This window comes from Triturus cristatus, chromosome 2_1, assembly GCF_964204655.1.
Source record: "Triturus cristatus chromosome 2_1, aTriCri1.1, whole genome shotgun sequence".
NCBI lineage: Eukaryota > Metazoa > Chordata > Amphibia > Caudata > Salamandridae > Triturus > Triturus cristatus.
This window is the reverse complement of record NC_140581.1, coordinates 267,344,462-267,361,190: the sequence shown is the minus strand read 5'-3', so window position 1 is coordinate 267,361,190 and position 16,729 is coordinate 267,344,462.

Here is a 16,729-nt window from a genome sequence, read left to right as displayed (position 1 = left end):
TTCCTGGCGTTAAAGCACAACAGGGGGGCATTCGGCCTTCCTGGTGGTGCCCGATGATGAAGCATGTCACCAACTAGGTTTATTTATTTATTTATTTGCAGGTTTTTATAGCGCTAGAATCGACTCCAACTGGAGTATCTCTGCGCTTCTGGCGGGTTAATCCTTTATCAAGAGTAAAACAAGCGGAGTCACTAGATCGCATTTATGAACAACAAGGTTTTAAGTTGTTTCCTAAATATCAAGTGTTCAGAGCATGAACGAATAGCTACAGGGAGACAATTCCACAATTTAGGTCCCAATACTGATAGGGCCTTATTTCCGTGCCTGGCCTTCTTAGCACGCGGTACTACCAGTAGATGCCCATTGCTGGATCTGAGCATTCTGGAGGGAATGTATGGAATACATTTCTTTTCCAGGTATAGTGGACCTTGTCTATTTAGGCTCTTATGTATTAGGCAGCAAGTTTTAAATTTTATCCTTTGGCGGATTGAGAGCCAGTGTAGTTCATCTAGAAGGGGCTTTGATGCTGTTCTTGGAGGGGCATTAAGAACAAGGCGAGCCGCAGTGTTTTGTATCACCTGGAGTCTGTTCAACACTCCCTCATTTGCAGAGAGCAACAGACCGTTGCAGTAGTCGATCCGACTCATGACAAGGGCCTGCACCAGAGTCTTCCTGAAGTGGTCCGGCAGTAATGGAAAGACTCTACGTAGCAGGCTAATAGTATGGAAGCATACGCCAGCGACATAATTCGTATGTTGTTTTAGTGACAAATCCTGGTCAAGGCGAATTCCCAAGTTTTTAACGATCTGTTTGGGCTCGGGTACTACGCCTAGACCAGGTGGCCACCAGTCTGGAGTCCAGAGTATTTTGGCTTCTCCGAACAACTTGACCTCCGTTTTGTTGACGTTACACTGTAAGTAATTAGTAGACATCCAACATGCTACAGCTTCCATGCCTGCAGAGAAAGAGCTCCTCAGTTCCGAGGTAAGAGTCTTAAAAGGGAAGAGGAGCTGCGTGTCATCAGCAGGTTGGTGAGTGAGGGCTTTTTTAAAGAATCCAGTTTGATTCTTTATCCTTTTTAAGGAATCCAGTTTGATTCTTCATGCTTGCTCTTCACTAGGTAAGCCACGCTCTTTCGTTGTTATGATTATCCACCTCTAAAACGGACAGCTGCATCTCACAAAGCAGATGAGGTCAGTCCACCACGTGCCTATCCTGTTAAGTGTGTTATTGTTTACAGAGCGCGTCTGGAAACGAGTGATTACTGCTGCTAAAGAAGGGATTCTTGCCATCAGTTATATCGAGCTGAAATATGCGGCGCCTCTAGCAACTAACCACGGGGCATATTAACAAGGGCCAGCGATAAATATCGCAAAACGTGCTTAGCGCTTGCATATTTATCACCGGCTATCTCTGGAATTTATCGCCCGGTTAGCGCGTTATCAACAACGCGGATCGCCAAGGCGATAAAAATTCCAGGGATAGTGTGGATATCGCCGTTTTCCATGGTGGAAAACGGCGATATCCTAGATGATAGGGCCTGTGGTCTTAGCCACAGAATCTACCCCCCCATGTTAAGTATGCCTTAGTCAGGAATTTAACAGACGTTAAATTCCTGCGTTAAGGCATACTTAACGCGATTTTAAAGATCGCTACCCTTCCTTGTTAATATCACGAAGCTGCCTTCACGATATTTTCCCTGGTTGGTTTCACAGCCACGCCTACTTTGCATCTCATTAGCGATGCAAAGTTAGGCGTGCTGGAAACGGGCGCTTAGTCAGCAAAACACGCAATAGCGTGTCTTTGCTGATAAGGCGATGAAATTATTGCCGCTTTTTGCCCGAATACGGACGCAAAAGCGGCGATAATTTCATAGTGCCGCCTTGATAATATGCCCCCACCTTTCTAGCTTTGTTTCAGTCTGCTGTTTTTGTGCTTCGTGTACTCGTGTGCCTTTAGGGGTTGTTGTGTTGGCTTTGCCTCGTCATTTCCCGTTTCCATTCTGCAGGGCCTGAGCTGCTTATCTCGCGGGGGACATGCCAGGGATGATACGTCTTTTTCTGATTGGTTTGCCATTCGCTGTAGCTGGTGCTGCTAGCTCTGTCTGGGAAGGGAATTTACAACTCTGTGTATTCCCAACTAGACGAATCGTTCAGGGGCGGTGCTCACGGCTGCTGGTTTTAGAACATATACGGTGTAGGTGTAACCTGCTTTACCTGTTGTTAAAAAAGTGTGGGGCATATCAACAAGGCGGCGCTATAAAATTATCGCCGCCTTTGCATCCGTTTTCGGACGAAAAGCGGCGATCATTTTATCGCTTTATCAGCAAGGTCACGCTATCGCGTGAATCCTTGCCTTAGCGCCCTTTCCCGTAGCGCCCACCTTCGCATCTCTAATGAGATGCAAAGTGTGCGTTCCGTCCCAAAATAACTGGAGAAATGTCGCTTACCGACATTTCTCCAATTATCAATGGGCACGCTAACGAGCATAGCGATACGAAAAGTAGCGCTAACCTTGGTTATCGCTACTTTCCTTATGCCTGCTTTTTCTTTGACTAAACAATGTTAGCCAATGGGTGGTGGATTATAGGGCTGAGACCACCCAGCCCGATCAACACGGATATCACTGTTTTCCATGGAACATCGCTGGAAAACCAGCGATGTTCCATGGAAAACATCGCTATCACAGGAATAATTATCGCCATTGCCCTATGCGTTGGTAATACAGCGCTAGCATGGCGATAATTATCTGCGATTGCCGGCGATAAAATTCCTCACGCTAAGGGCGGCCAGCGATAATTATTGCTGCCGCTTGTTGATATGCCCCGAAGTGCGCGCGCCCTCATCCACACTTCATGCTATAACCATACACGGCAGTACTCACTGGTTGAAATGGAATCCTAGAGCTCTAGGTACTTACGGCCCCAGGGTACCTGTGGTCTATGAAAAGTGCCAGTACTCTCCCATTGACAGTGTTGAACCCCCGCTGAGATGTGCAGGTATACTCTCCGCTTCATAGCAGAGAAGGGCGAGAAGTCCGTGCTTGCCCTCTTTAAGCATCGTCATTTTACAGATATTTATGTATAGTAGCTGAGTGTAAACGTTTATACGGTGCTTTTCTGGAATAATATGTTCGCATAGGCTCCCACACATTATTAGCACGTTGTGTTAGGCGTGGCAAATTATTTCTACCCTATCCCCTTGTTCTTGAATCTACCAGAAAGGGCTGGGTTTATGGGCAACATTTTTAAAAAGGCTATATTGATGGCTGGTGGAATGTGAAAGAAGGGCTCCTTAAAATACAGGAGCTCAAGATAAGCGGTTTGCAAACAAGCATTGGTAATGCATCGGTTTCGTCTGTGTAATGAATAAGAAACCTTGGAATTCAGTGACAGCTTATTAACCATTTGAATACTTAACTTCTCCACAACATAGCTGAAAAACATTGGCAAAGCAGATAGATCGACCTAAACACTTATAAGGTCCCAATGGCGAGACCTGTTGGCTATGCCAATGCTTGTTTTAAAGTTAACCCCCATGGTGTATTGCCTTGGGAACGAGCAGTGCGCGCATGCTTCTTGCGTGACTTTATCTTGTTTGTTTTCCTTATTTCCACCTTGCCGCCAGCTCCGCCTCCCTCCAAACCTTCCTATTCTCACCGACACCAACTTCCTCACTGTCTGCCTGTGATTGCTTCTAGGAACTCAGGCGCTACTTTCCAGTCGTTACCTGTGTTTCCTCAGTGCAGAAGTCGCTTGTTTCACTTTGTCACACAGAGCCGGCAGTTCAGGTTTCCCAAAAGTCGAAGTTAATTGCTTTTGCCTAACGGTGCTTTGAAAGCGACTGTTCGATCTTCGCTGAGGAGAAATCTCTCAAAATAGAAATAAAGTGGGAATTTCGTGGAACAAGAAGCAGTGTCTAAATAATTATCTGCGGCGCTTCATCAGTGAGGGATCGATCAAGCGTGCTTTCGCTTGGGTTGTGTGGTGATGCTATGATTACTTACCGGTAATCCCCATTACTCTTAGTCCTACTCGTCCTCGACCCAGTCATCACTAATGAGGTATTCCACATGACAGGAAACAAAACAGGAAACACTTTTAGGCTCCACCCACCCTCCCGTCAGGGGCTACAAGTACCCAGCCAAGCAAAAGCACATCCTGACATACCAAGCAACAAAGGCCTGAACAGGGAGGGCGGGTGGGAAGTATGACTGTGTCGAGGACGAGTAGGACTAAGAGTAATGGGGATTACCGGTAAGTGATCATAGCATTACCTCTATGTCCCTCGTCCTCGACCCAGTCATCACTAATGAGGCATACCAAAGCAACCACACAAGAAGGCCTTTGGCGAACCACACAGAGAACAGAGACCGAACACAAAAAAAGGAGTGCAGCAAGTGAAAAGTTTAATAAACAAACAGAATCAGGGAGGGGGAACAGCCCCCACAGCACGCAGCATATCACAACCAAAATTGGTCCGGTCAGAAAAAGCACAATTCAGACGATAGTGCCGTACAAAAGTAGAATCAAACGCCCACCTCCCAGCTCGACAGATCTCATCAAGGGAAACCCCATGAAAGGCAGCCCAGGAAGCAGAAACACCCCTAGTGGAATGGGCCTGAACCCCAGAAGGGCAAGGCAAACCAGAGCCCTGATAAGCCAGAGAAATGACAGCCTGGATCCAGTGACCCAGAGTAGGACGAGAGGCACCCTTACCCCGACCAGCCAAACCAAAGGTCACAAAGAGGGAGTCCGAAGAGTTAAACCCCGCAGAGCGGGCAACATAAACGGACAAAGCACGCCTCACATCCAGGGAGTGAAGCAACAGCTCAGCAGGCGAGGAAGGAGAAGGACAGAAAGAAGGAAGAATCAACTCCTGAGAGCAATGAAAACGAGAACGAAGCTTCGGAACAAACCCAGGATCCAAAGAAAGGACCACCGCGTCATCCAAGAAACGCAAAAAGGGAGGAGAACAACACAAGGCAGTGAGCTCACCCAACCGCCGAGCAGAAGTCACAGCAACCAAAAAAGCCACCTTGAAAGAGAGGAATGTAAGGTCTACAGACTCCAAGGGCTCAAAAGGAGAGGACTGCAGAGCACCCAGGACCAAGGAAAGATCCCAAGGAGGAACTAGAGAGCGAGTAGAAGGAGAGGACAGAGAGAAACTCCGGAACAACCTGGATACCAACAAACCATCCGAAGACGGCAGAGAAGCCGGATCCCGGAAAGCCCGAAGAGCAGCCCACTGCCCCCTCAGAGTAGACAAGGCATACTTCTTCTGAAAACCATCCAAGAAAAACTGCAGGATAGAAGCGATGGGACAAGAGACAGGAAAGACACCAGGCTCCGAACACCAGGAGGAGAAAGAAGCCCAATGCTTAGAGTAGGACAAAGTGGAACCCCTACGGGACCCCTGCATCACAGTGATGAGGTGTTCAGGCAAACCCCGGACTCCAAGAGACATCCATTCAACCTCCAGACCGCCAGGGTGAGAGGGACCAGGAGGGAGGGAGAGGGAGACCTCAGGGGAGACGGATAGCGTGGAAGAATCCAAGAAGGGCCCACCGCCAGGCTCAACAACAAAGGGAACCAGGACCTCCGTGGCCAGTGAGTCAAGACCGCCACCACCTGGGCACCCACCCACTGGACCTTCAGCAAGAAGGCAGGAATCAGGGGAAAGGGGGGAAGGCGTACAGCAACCAAGGGGGCCACCGAAGAAACAACGCCTCCACCCCCCAAGCACCCAACTCCGGATTCCGAGAACAAAAGAGGGGGAGTTGGGCATCGGCCTGGGAGGCAAATAAGTTGAGCAGGGGAGTCCCGAACCTCCGACAGATCAACCGGAACATCCTGGGGGAGAGACACAGGGTCAGAGAAGATGGAAACCTGCGACTCAAGGCGTCCGCCACCACATTGTCCACACCCCGGATATGCTGAGCAGAGAGGGCCAGAAGATGACACTCCGCCCAACCCGCAATTGCACAGGACACCAATGAAGGACTGCGAGTACTGCCCTGATGGTTGATGTAAGCCACAGTCACGGAGTTGTCCGACCTCACCATGGCATTGCACCCCAGCAGACGGGCCTGGAAGAAACGAAGAGCACCGTCCACAGCAGACATTTCCCTCTAATTGGACGAGCGGCGGGACTCCACCCGGAGCCAACAAGCCTGAACAGACCACTGACCCAGAGTAGCCCCCCACCGTACGCACTGGCATCCTTTGTCAACACCAAAGAAGGTGGCAGATGGATCCACATCCCCCTGGAGAGATTCGAGGCATCCAGCCACCACTGGAGAGCGGCCACCACCTCCAGAGACACCGGCACAGAGAGAGCATAGTCCAGAACCGGGAACGGCACCCAACGCTGAAGATGCCACAGCAGAGGCCAAAGATGAAACCTGGCCCAAGGCACCGTGAAGACAGTAGCAGCCATATGACCCTGAACCTCGAGCCACTGAAGGAGGGGAGCCGCAGCCCGGGACAACAACCTCCGCAACAGGCACTGAAGACGTCGAATCCTCGAATCCGGCAGGAACACCTTGCCCAGGACTGAATCGAAGACGGCCCCTATGAAAGTCCGCCGAGTAGCAAGAAGGAGCTGACATTTCGGAAAGTTCACAAGAATATTTTCAGGCAAGATAGGTTGGAGGGGAGGGGTGGAGGTGTGGCACTTGTAGTGAATAAACTTGCCGCCTGTTCCATTATCCCTATGGATGCTATTACAGGTTCGGAATCCCTCACCTTCTCTATCGTACTGGCCACCCATCAAGCTCTTAAAGGGCTGTTGGTCTATAGACCCCCTGGACCAGCTGGATCCTTCTTCGAGGAGCTGCAGTCAGCTATTTCGATGCTGGCCTTAAGAGCGGAGCATTGTGTGTTGGCTGGAGATTTCAACTTTCATATGGATGAGGGAGAGGACCCTGAGGCGATTAAATTGATCGATATTACGGCCCCCCTTGGCCTTGTCCCTTACCTCTCCGGTCCAACACACGATAGGGGCCACACCCTGGATCAGGTCTTTTCGACGCTCCCCTTAGAGGGGCTAGAACTTCTACCGGTGCTCTGGTCTGATCACAGATTGGCCAAATTTTATGTGCCAGGTTCGGAGAAACCCCCTAGTACCATTTTTAGACAGCAGGGACTAGGATCGAGGGCATTCCATCGGGTGACCCCAGAGATGCTAGCTCAGGCTTCTCTTGATCATCCCTGCCCCCTTTCGGGCGACTTGGAACGGGACCTGGAGTCTCTGCAGGCGTGGCTGATGGATAGGCTAGATGATCTAGCCCCTGTGAGGACACCCCGAGCAACATCGAAGCGGGTTTCTGCCCCTTGGTTTACGGAAGCACTGTCAGCTTCTCGCCGGCAGTGCAAGGTGGCTGAGAGGGCGTGGCGCTCACATCATGACCCGGCGGCCAGGCTGGTTTATAGGACCGCGATTAAAACATATCATCGCGATATCCTCCTTGAGAAAAAGGGTTATTTTGCCAGGAGGATAGAGGCTGCCTCCAAATCCTGTAAGGAGATTTTCACCATTGTGAGGGAGTTTACGACTCCACGGTCTAATTTAACCCAGGCCGCGCCCACCGAGTCGTGGGTTTCTGCTCTTGCCAACTTCTTCACGGCTAAGATAAAGCTGATTCAGGACTCCTTTCCCTCAAGGATGGTGGAAGCGTGCCCCAGCTTCTTGGACGGGCCTGTTCCATCGGCTCCCGTGGAGTCCATCTTGGCCGATTTTCCGCCTATTACAGCTGCGTCGTCATTGGCATTGATGGTCAATCTTAAATCTGGGTCACCTCTTGACCCTTGCCCTGCCAAATTTTTGGCGAAAATGGCGGCAGTGGTAAATCCTTTGGCAAATCCACTCTTGAATCTCTCTCTGTGTGAGGGGGTGGTCCCGCAGGCTTGGAAGCAGGCGATGGTGATCCCCCTCCTCAAGAAGCCTGGCCTAGACCCTGAGGCGTTGGCCAATTATAGACCAATCTCCCTCCTTCCTGCGCTGGCTAAAATTGTGGAGAAGCACGTGCATACCATGCTCTCTGGCTTTTTGGAAACCAACGATCTGCTTCATCCCACTCAATCTGGCTTCCGCCCCAATTTAAGCACCGAGACGGCGCTTTTGGAGGTGTCTGAAGCCATTAAGGAGGTACTGGATTCAGGAGGTAAAGCTATGCTTGTCATGCTTGATTTGTCGGCGGCCTTTGACACCGTCCCCCACGAGGGTCTCCTCGTCAGACTTCATGAGATCGGTCTGAGGGGGACGGTGTTCAGCTGGTTTAGATCATTCTTAGCTGGCCGTCGACAAACGGTCTGGGCCTCCTCAAGCTCTGCCGTGATGCCGCCTTTGGGAGTCGGAGTCCCGCAGGGCTCGGTGTTGAGTTCGACTCTTTTTAACATCTTTATGACTCCATTGGCCGCACTGGCGGAGTCCTTCGGGGCCCAGATCGTATCCTATGCCGATGAAACCCAGCTCCTCTTTACGTGTGGGAAAGGAGAGGAGTTTGATGGAGAGAGTATTCGTGAGTGCCTTGGGGCTGTCTTCAAATGGTTCCAGCTGAACAGCCTCAAATGCAACTCAGATAAGTCTGAGGTACTCTTCTTCGGTTGTACCTCTGATCCTGATTGGCAGGAATGGTGGCCGATTAATATGTTTCCTCCTGCACATTCCTCCCAGCAGGCAAAAAATCTGGGAATTAAGATCGACAATGTTCTGACGTTGAGATCTCAGATCCTCGGTCTTATGGGAACATGTTTCGGCCTCCTGAAGATGCTCCGGAAGTTTCTTCCTTTGCTTTCAGAAGAGGACAGGAGGATCACTGTGCAGGCCTTAATTGGCTCCAGATTGGACTATTCTAACGTCCTATATCTGGCCCTACCGGAGTACCTACTACAGCGCCTTCAGGTGGTGCAGAATTCGGCCGCTCGGGCTATCTTCGGCCTTCATAGGCGAGCCAGAGTGTCTGGCCTTTTGCAGTCGCTTCATTGGCTGCCTATCCGGAAGCGGATAGTCTTCAAGGCGTTGACGCTGGCTCATAAGGCTCTTTAGGACTCGGGCGCGAAATATCTGCAACGGAGGCTTACCTTTTATCGCCCGGCCCGATCTCTGCGATCCGAATCTCTCTTCCTTGCGGTGGTCCCTCGAGTAAAGAGAGCCCGCGTAGGGGGCCGTTCTTTCAAGCTGAAGGCATCGCAGCTTTGGAATGCTTTGCCATTGGCTCTACGTGGCACTTCTAATTTGCTGACCTTTAGGAAGGGCCTTAAAACTTGGCTCTTTGCCCCTTAGCATGTTCCCTCCTTAGTTTTGTTGTTTTTTTCTTTTTTCCCACTGTGTTATGTTTTTATGCTTACAAGCTGCCAATAAAAAGCGCCGGGACACTCCAATGGAGTAGCCGTGCGCTATAGAAATCAAAAATAACATAACATAACATAACAAAGCCATGCTGTTCTAGCGTAAGGATGGTCAAGGACAGGTGCTGAGACAGGACCGCAGGGGAAGGAGCCTGGAGCAGCCAATCGTCTAGGTTGGGGAACACCGACACACCCCGGAGGTGAAGACGGGCCACCAAGGGAGCAACCACCTTGGTGAACACTCGGGGAGCAGACCGGAGACCAAAGGGAAGGACACAGAACTGCCAATGATGACCCCCCAGGCAGAACCGCAGGAACATCTGATCCTCCAGAGCTACTGGCACATGAAGATAAGCGTCCTGGAGATCCAGAGTAGCAAACGCCCAGCCGGCCTGAATCAAAGGAACCACCCACTGCAAAGTCTCCATCCTGAATGGGATCTTCCGCACAAACAAGTTCAGACTCCGAAGATTGATGACAAGCCGAAACTCCCCTGTGACTTTCAGAACCAGGAAAACAATCGAATAGGTCCTCAGGCCCCACTCCGACCGTGTAACGGGAACAATCGCCTTCTTCAAGAACAGAGCGTGAACACCGGCCACCAAGGACTGACGACGGGACCGGCACAAAGGAGTCGGAGTCCGCACCACGCACATGAGAAAGCAAGTCAGGCAACAATTCTTTAGAAATATATTTGCCCTTCATATCCACTGCCCCAAGGAAGCGCCATCAGAAGAATCGAAAGATGAAATGTCCGAATAGAGAGCAACGCCCCCACCAGAACGACTCCCAGGAGTTTTCTTGGAGGACTTGAGGTCAGACAAATTCTCCAAAATCAGGCGTTTCAACCGGTCGTCATCCAACTTCGGGTGCTTCCCCGCAGGGACAGGACCCTCACTGTCAGCAAGAGAGGAGGAAGAGGAAACAGGAGACACATGTCTCCGCTTTCTTTGATGTTTCCCCACCAAGAAACTGCACCAGTAAACGAAAGAACACCAAAGGCAGGAACCAGCAGCCAAACACAAGCAGAACTAAAAGTGAAAACGACACCCCCCCCCCTCCTTATAAAACAGAACAGAAACAGGGAACCGCCTCCAAGCAGCACAGCTGATATGAAACGAAAATGAGGCTAGAGGGGGGCGTGGCCAGATATGCATGATAAAGAAATCTAATACGCGTCCGCCGAAGGCAGGAACCGGCACTCCCAAGGGGAAGCGCAACCGGAACCCGCGAGAATGGTGGCAGGAAGGAGAACGGAGCGCCCGGACCCCACCCCGGGTGCTCCACAACCCAGGACCGGCCTGGAGCGAGAATGCGAAGCGCTCGGGAAATCCGAGCGCTTCAAAGAACACAACAATGGAGCGCCCGGACCCCAAACTGGGCGCTCCACAATGACGGCCCCGACTTCAGAGCCGCAGAAAAACGGAGCACTCGGCGAAACTGAGTGCTCCCAGGAAACGCACCGGGAGCGCCCGGACCCCAAACCTGGCACTCCACTCCAGAGACACGAAGCACTTGGGGAACCGAAGGCTCCAAGGAACCAGCACACCGACCACCCTGCCCCCAGCCGCCGCAAAAACAGAAGCGGAGCACCCGGCGCAAACTGAGTGCTCCGAAGAGACAACAGCAGGGGGCGCCCGGACTCCCCACCCGGGCGCCCCCACCACACCGGCAGCCTAGCAACGGAGCGCCCAGACCCCAGCTTGGGTGCTACACCAGCGGGGAGATAAAAGGCAAAGTGAGAAAACACAGGAGCAGGACACAGGCCCACAGAGAAGAACTCACGGTACAGCAGGAGCATCAGCAACAGGGACCCAAGAAGCCAGCGCAGCCCAGTAGAACCAGCATCCAGGAGCCTGAAGAGTCCAGGAAGCCCAGCAGCCCGACTCGAGGAAGTCCCACGAAGGTCCATGAGCGCCCCCAAATCCTAGCAGAGGAGGAAACCACAGGACAACACGAAGCAGGTAAGTGCCCAGCACCTACCCCAGCGTCCCCGTCAGGTCCACTGACAGGAAACAAAACAGGATGTGCTTTTGGTTGGCTGGGTACTTGTAGCCCCTGACGGGAGGGTGGGTGGATCCTAAAAGTGTTTCCTGTTTTGTTTCCTGTCATGTGGAATACCTCATTAGTGATAACTGGGTCGAGGACGAGGGACGTAGAGGCAATGTATAAGGAAGGAGGCGTGAGGTTGTGTGAAGTCAGCAGCATTCCCGTTATTTACCAATAACCTTCATACGAGGAGGGACGTAGAGGCAATGTATAAGGAAGGAGGCGTGAGGTTGTGTGAAGTCTGCAGCATTCCCGTTATCTACCAATAACCTTCATACGACGCGGGACGTAGAGGCAATATATAAGGAAGGAGGCGTGAGGTTGTCATAAGACGAGGGACGTAGAGGCAATGTATAAGGAAGGAGGCGTGAGGTTGTGTGAAGTCAGCAGCATTCCCGTTATTTACCTATAACCTTCATACGTCTTATTCCTCGGGGCTGTGGTGTTGAAGAGACAAATGTGGCAATGAGCAGTAACAAAGAAATATTTATATTATAGCACATACTAACTTGTACATTCAGAGATCTTACTGCAATCTGTATTGTAATTGCATTTATGTAGCACTTAATACCCCCGACGAGCCTTTAAAGCGCTTGTAAACTGGTGTTATTACCCAATGTAATGGTGCACAATTTATCGAAGGATGTAGCCGGGCATGAGAAACCTTCCTAAACTAAAACTCGAAGCCTACAACTATGCATGTGTGGGCCATTTATTTAGCATATACCTAGCCGAAATGTAGCAGAACAAAGCACACGGTCATACGCAAAGAAATAGACAAGTGACAGGGATAGCTGGGATCTGCAAGTGACTGTTACTGATGTCACGCACTACTGTCAGCATCTAGCGCCTCAGTGAGCTATCCTGCCAGCTTTTGATGTAAAGGAAATCCTTAGAGTCTTCTGTTCTCAGCGCTGCAGACATTTGCACAGAGTAACTTGTTTGAACGGTAATAAAATGCCGCTGCAGGCCCGCTAAGGATAGACACCGCAGAGATACCGTGGACAGTTCAGTTCAGACCTCTGATATGGCGAGGCTGACCGCTCAATTCATTAATGACCGATCTCCGACCCCTCTCGCCACCCCTGATGTTGCACAGTTGGCTCAATTCCCTTTCAGACCCCAGCAGGCTAGTAATGAGGATGGAGGGGTTTCTGAGAGTTTATTCATACAATCTTGTGAAACTCTTTCCCAAAAAAGCATGCTTTTGCATATTTCTTGTTTTTATTTGCTGATCAGAGTTGGATCAGCAAAAAAAAGTAGGTGTGTCATTTTGTTGGTGTGCTTATGCGGAGTGTACCTGTCTACAAAACGATTCAGTAGACTTTTTTTTTTAATTTTGCCATGCTGTACAGCAGAGCTAAAAACCATTGACAAAGCTACTAGGTCACAAATGTGACTATACCAATGCTTTGTTAACTTGTGATCCATTGAGTGTTGTGACTATTACTTAATTTCGACTACTATTTCTTGCCTTGATTTTAGAACCCATTCAAGTAGTAAAAATGGTTTAGTTCAGGGAGATTCTTGTTTCTTTTGGGCATGTCAGTTCTGATTATTTTGGTATCGGTATCTGCAACTTTGGACAACATAGGAAGCTTGATTTGTGTGTGACAATTCATTCTGAATGAGTGCGATTGGTTCCTGATGCATTTTGATGTTCTGATGCGTCTGGGCTCGGAGTATTTTCATACTTGTACTTGTGTTATGAGAACTCCAGTCTGATGTAAGGAGTTTACACATCTAATCTTCTTCATTAAATAATGCTATTAAAACCAAAACAGAGGCACGTTGGTATCTAAATCATTGAATTGTGCCAGATGCAGGAGATACTACTGTCAGACTATTTTGTCTGGTTAAGCAATTTACTAGTAGCCAGAAACCTACCAACACTTGTGTGATGTAAGTGTTTTGGTTCCAGACAAATAAATACCAAAATGCTAAAACTATGCTGATTGGAAAGAGATCACGGCAAAACATTATTTTTTTTAAACTTTTTTTTATTATGCTCCACTACAGCAAACATTAGTAAAATGCATACATAACTGTGTAAAATGCATCTACGATTCAAGTCAATGTTTATGACTGCAAAACATTTATTTTTAAATATTTGTGATGATAAAAAAGACATTGTTAATTGAGAGGAATTTGGCTTACTGGTTGAGGGGGGTGAACTGCCTTTCCTGGTGCAACTTTTGGAGGGTAGCCCATTCTCCTTGCTAAATTCCTTGACCTCAGCCAAAGTGTAGCTCTCTAGATTGAGGAACTCAAATCCCATTCTTGCAGGTAAAGTCACAGGCACAAACAGGTAGTGTTAGAATTGGGGGTCTCTAGTTGGCAGAGGTAGGTACCTTTGACCAAATAGGGACCCTTGCTTCTAAGTCAGGGAAAGGGGATTACACTACTGGATAACCCCTGCTTACCCCCTTGATAGCTTGACACGAGCAGACAGGCTTATCTCAGAGGCAGTGTGTTAAGCATTTGTGAACACATACAGTGAAAACACTACAGATGGACACCACACAGGTTTTATAAAAATAAATATTCTTTATATAGACTTAACACAAGACCACAAACGACAAAAATCCACAATACTGTACTCAATATTGACTTAAAGATGGTAGAGTTAACTTAGTTCGAGTTGATGGTAAATGCAACACAGTTCTCACAAAAGTACCTGGATGCGTAACGCAAAATTAACAAATGGCTCGCAGCGTTGGAGATGCGTTGGTTCCTTGCTTCCGGGGAGACGATGCGTCGCGCCTCAATGCTTGCGCAGAGTAGAGGTATGCGTCTTGATCCTTACCGGAGAGGAGTTGTTGTGTAGATTCTCGTGCTACAGCCTGGTTGCGATGAGGCAAGATGGCGCCTCGATGCGATGCGACAATCCGGTGCGATGCGATAAGATGGCGCCCTTGATGTGACGATGTTGAGACTATGCGGCACGCCCTGGCAGCCTTGCGGCGACTCTGTACTTTGGAGACGCGACAGGCCCTGTGACACGCTTCTCTGATGATGCAACGGCGACCCTCACAGTTGCAACGCGCTTCTCCGGTGATGCGACAGCTGCGATAAAGGCACGCTTCTGGGAGATGCAGCGGCGGCACGCTTCTCAGACGATGCGATGACTACAGCTGCGGCAAAAACACGCTTCTCGTTGCATCGCTCTTCCAGCTCCCAGCGACATGCAGGCTTCTGCAGATAGAATTACCAGCAAGGAAATTCAGAGGGCAGCTGGTGGTGAAGTCTGTTGTCCCTGAGGCTTCAGCAGGAGGCAAGCACAAGTTCAAGCCCTTGGAGTAATATTCTGCAAGATGATGAAAGTTCTGTAAAAGTTCCTTCTCCTCTCCTTGGCAATGAAGACACCACTGCAGGCCAACCCAACAACACAGCACACTGGCAGGGGGGCAGTCCAACTCCTACAGCTTACGTTGGTTCTTCTCCTTGGCAGAGGTTTCTTCTTGTTGTTCCAGAAGTGATCTAAAGTCTTGGGGTCTGGGTCCCCATATTTATACTACTTTTCTCTTTGTTCTCTGAAGGCAGGGAGGCCTTTGCCTAGTCCAACCCAGTTCTGGTCAGTCCTGGAGCACTTTGTTTACATGACTCCTTCTTTCCTTTCAGAGTACAGGGCAGAGACATCAGACACACCACAGGGGGTGTAGCCAGCATTGTGGAGGGAAGGCACAGCCCTATTCAGGTCCCAGGTGCAACTCCTCCCACCCATCTACATGCAGATCTTTCTATTCAGCCCTGTGCTGACTCACCCTCTCCCCTGGAATCCCCCAGCCCCTGTCACTCACAGAACCAGACACACAATACACAACCTAGCAGAGGCAGGTTTTGACAGTTAAGCAAGAAAATACCTACTTTCTAAAAGTGGTATTTTCAAACACAGAATGTTAAAAACAACTTCACTAAAAGATGTATTTTATCATTCTGAATTCAGGCATACTAAACTCGAATTTCTACCATGTTTCCTGAGTCAGTTAGGATTATAAGATGTAATAATCAAACTGTTGATTCTGGCCTATGGGGAACAGGTAGCCTTGCAATAGTGAAAAACGAAAATGGCTGTAATTCACTATTAGGACATGCCACACACACCAGGGCATGTCCTACCTTATACTTACAATGCACCCTGCCCTTGGGCCTACCATAGGGGTGTCTGATATGAAGATAAGGCAAGGTTTAGGGACTGGCAAGTTGGTGCACTTGGTCAGTCAGCATGGCAGTACCAGACTGCACATAGGCTCTGCAATGGCAGACCTGAGACACACTTTACAGGCTGCTCCTGTGGGTGGCACAACCAATGCTGCAAGCCCACCAGCAGCATTTGATTTACAAGCCCTGGGCACACATGGTGCACTGTACTAGGGTCTGATAAGTAGATCAAATAACCCAATAATGGAGTCACTAATCATTACATCAATTTAACATAGGAAGCACTTGTACTGTGGCACTGAATTGCAGTGGCACAGTGCCCAAAGCATCTGAACCAGCAAAACATTTCAAAAACAGAGGAGGCAATCAGAAATAAGGGAAGGGAGATTCACGCCAATGGTACCAGGTCTAACAGGTAGTGTAGTGTAGTTCCTATATCCCTGATAGGCTCTGCGCATTGGAATAATATACTCTATAGATTTGACATAGGACTGAGGTCAGTATGTCTCTATCGAGTACATTAAACTTAATTACTTGTGTGTGCCAGCTAACTCAGAGGTCACTAGAAACTTCTCGAACACACAAGAAGGGATTAGTTTCTGACAACCGCATAAACATGACAACTTTGTTTCCCTTGGAGTCGGAACAATCTCAGAACCGTGGAAACAATAGATAATAGTTTCACTCAGTCAATCGTGCATGCTTCGTTTCTACAGAGTTGCATAGAAATAAAGAGACGGGCATTTCAATAAAAAGGGTTTATTGAACAGTCTTATTTCTCGTGCAAGAGATATGAACTGCTACAATCGTAAGACAGGCTGCGAAGTACAATATGTACAGAGTTAGCAGTAAGATAAAATAATACTGCAATAGCATTGTTTGTAGCTATGACATATATTAATTAAAATACATACATAAATAACACAGATGTGAATACTTATCTGATGCTTCTAAATTGTTCTACCCCAGTGTACCTAACCTAAGTGTAGTACGAGGTAAGAATTAGGTGCTGTTTTCTGAAGTATAGCTAGCTATAGTTTAGTTTTGCCAAGAGTTGCCAAAAGTTTCTCATCTTGGTCGGAGGCTACCATAACCTTGTTAGTTAAACCAAACAAAGACCCACAGAAAATGGAGTCGTATAGACCAATTTCCTTATTAAATTCGGATCTA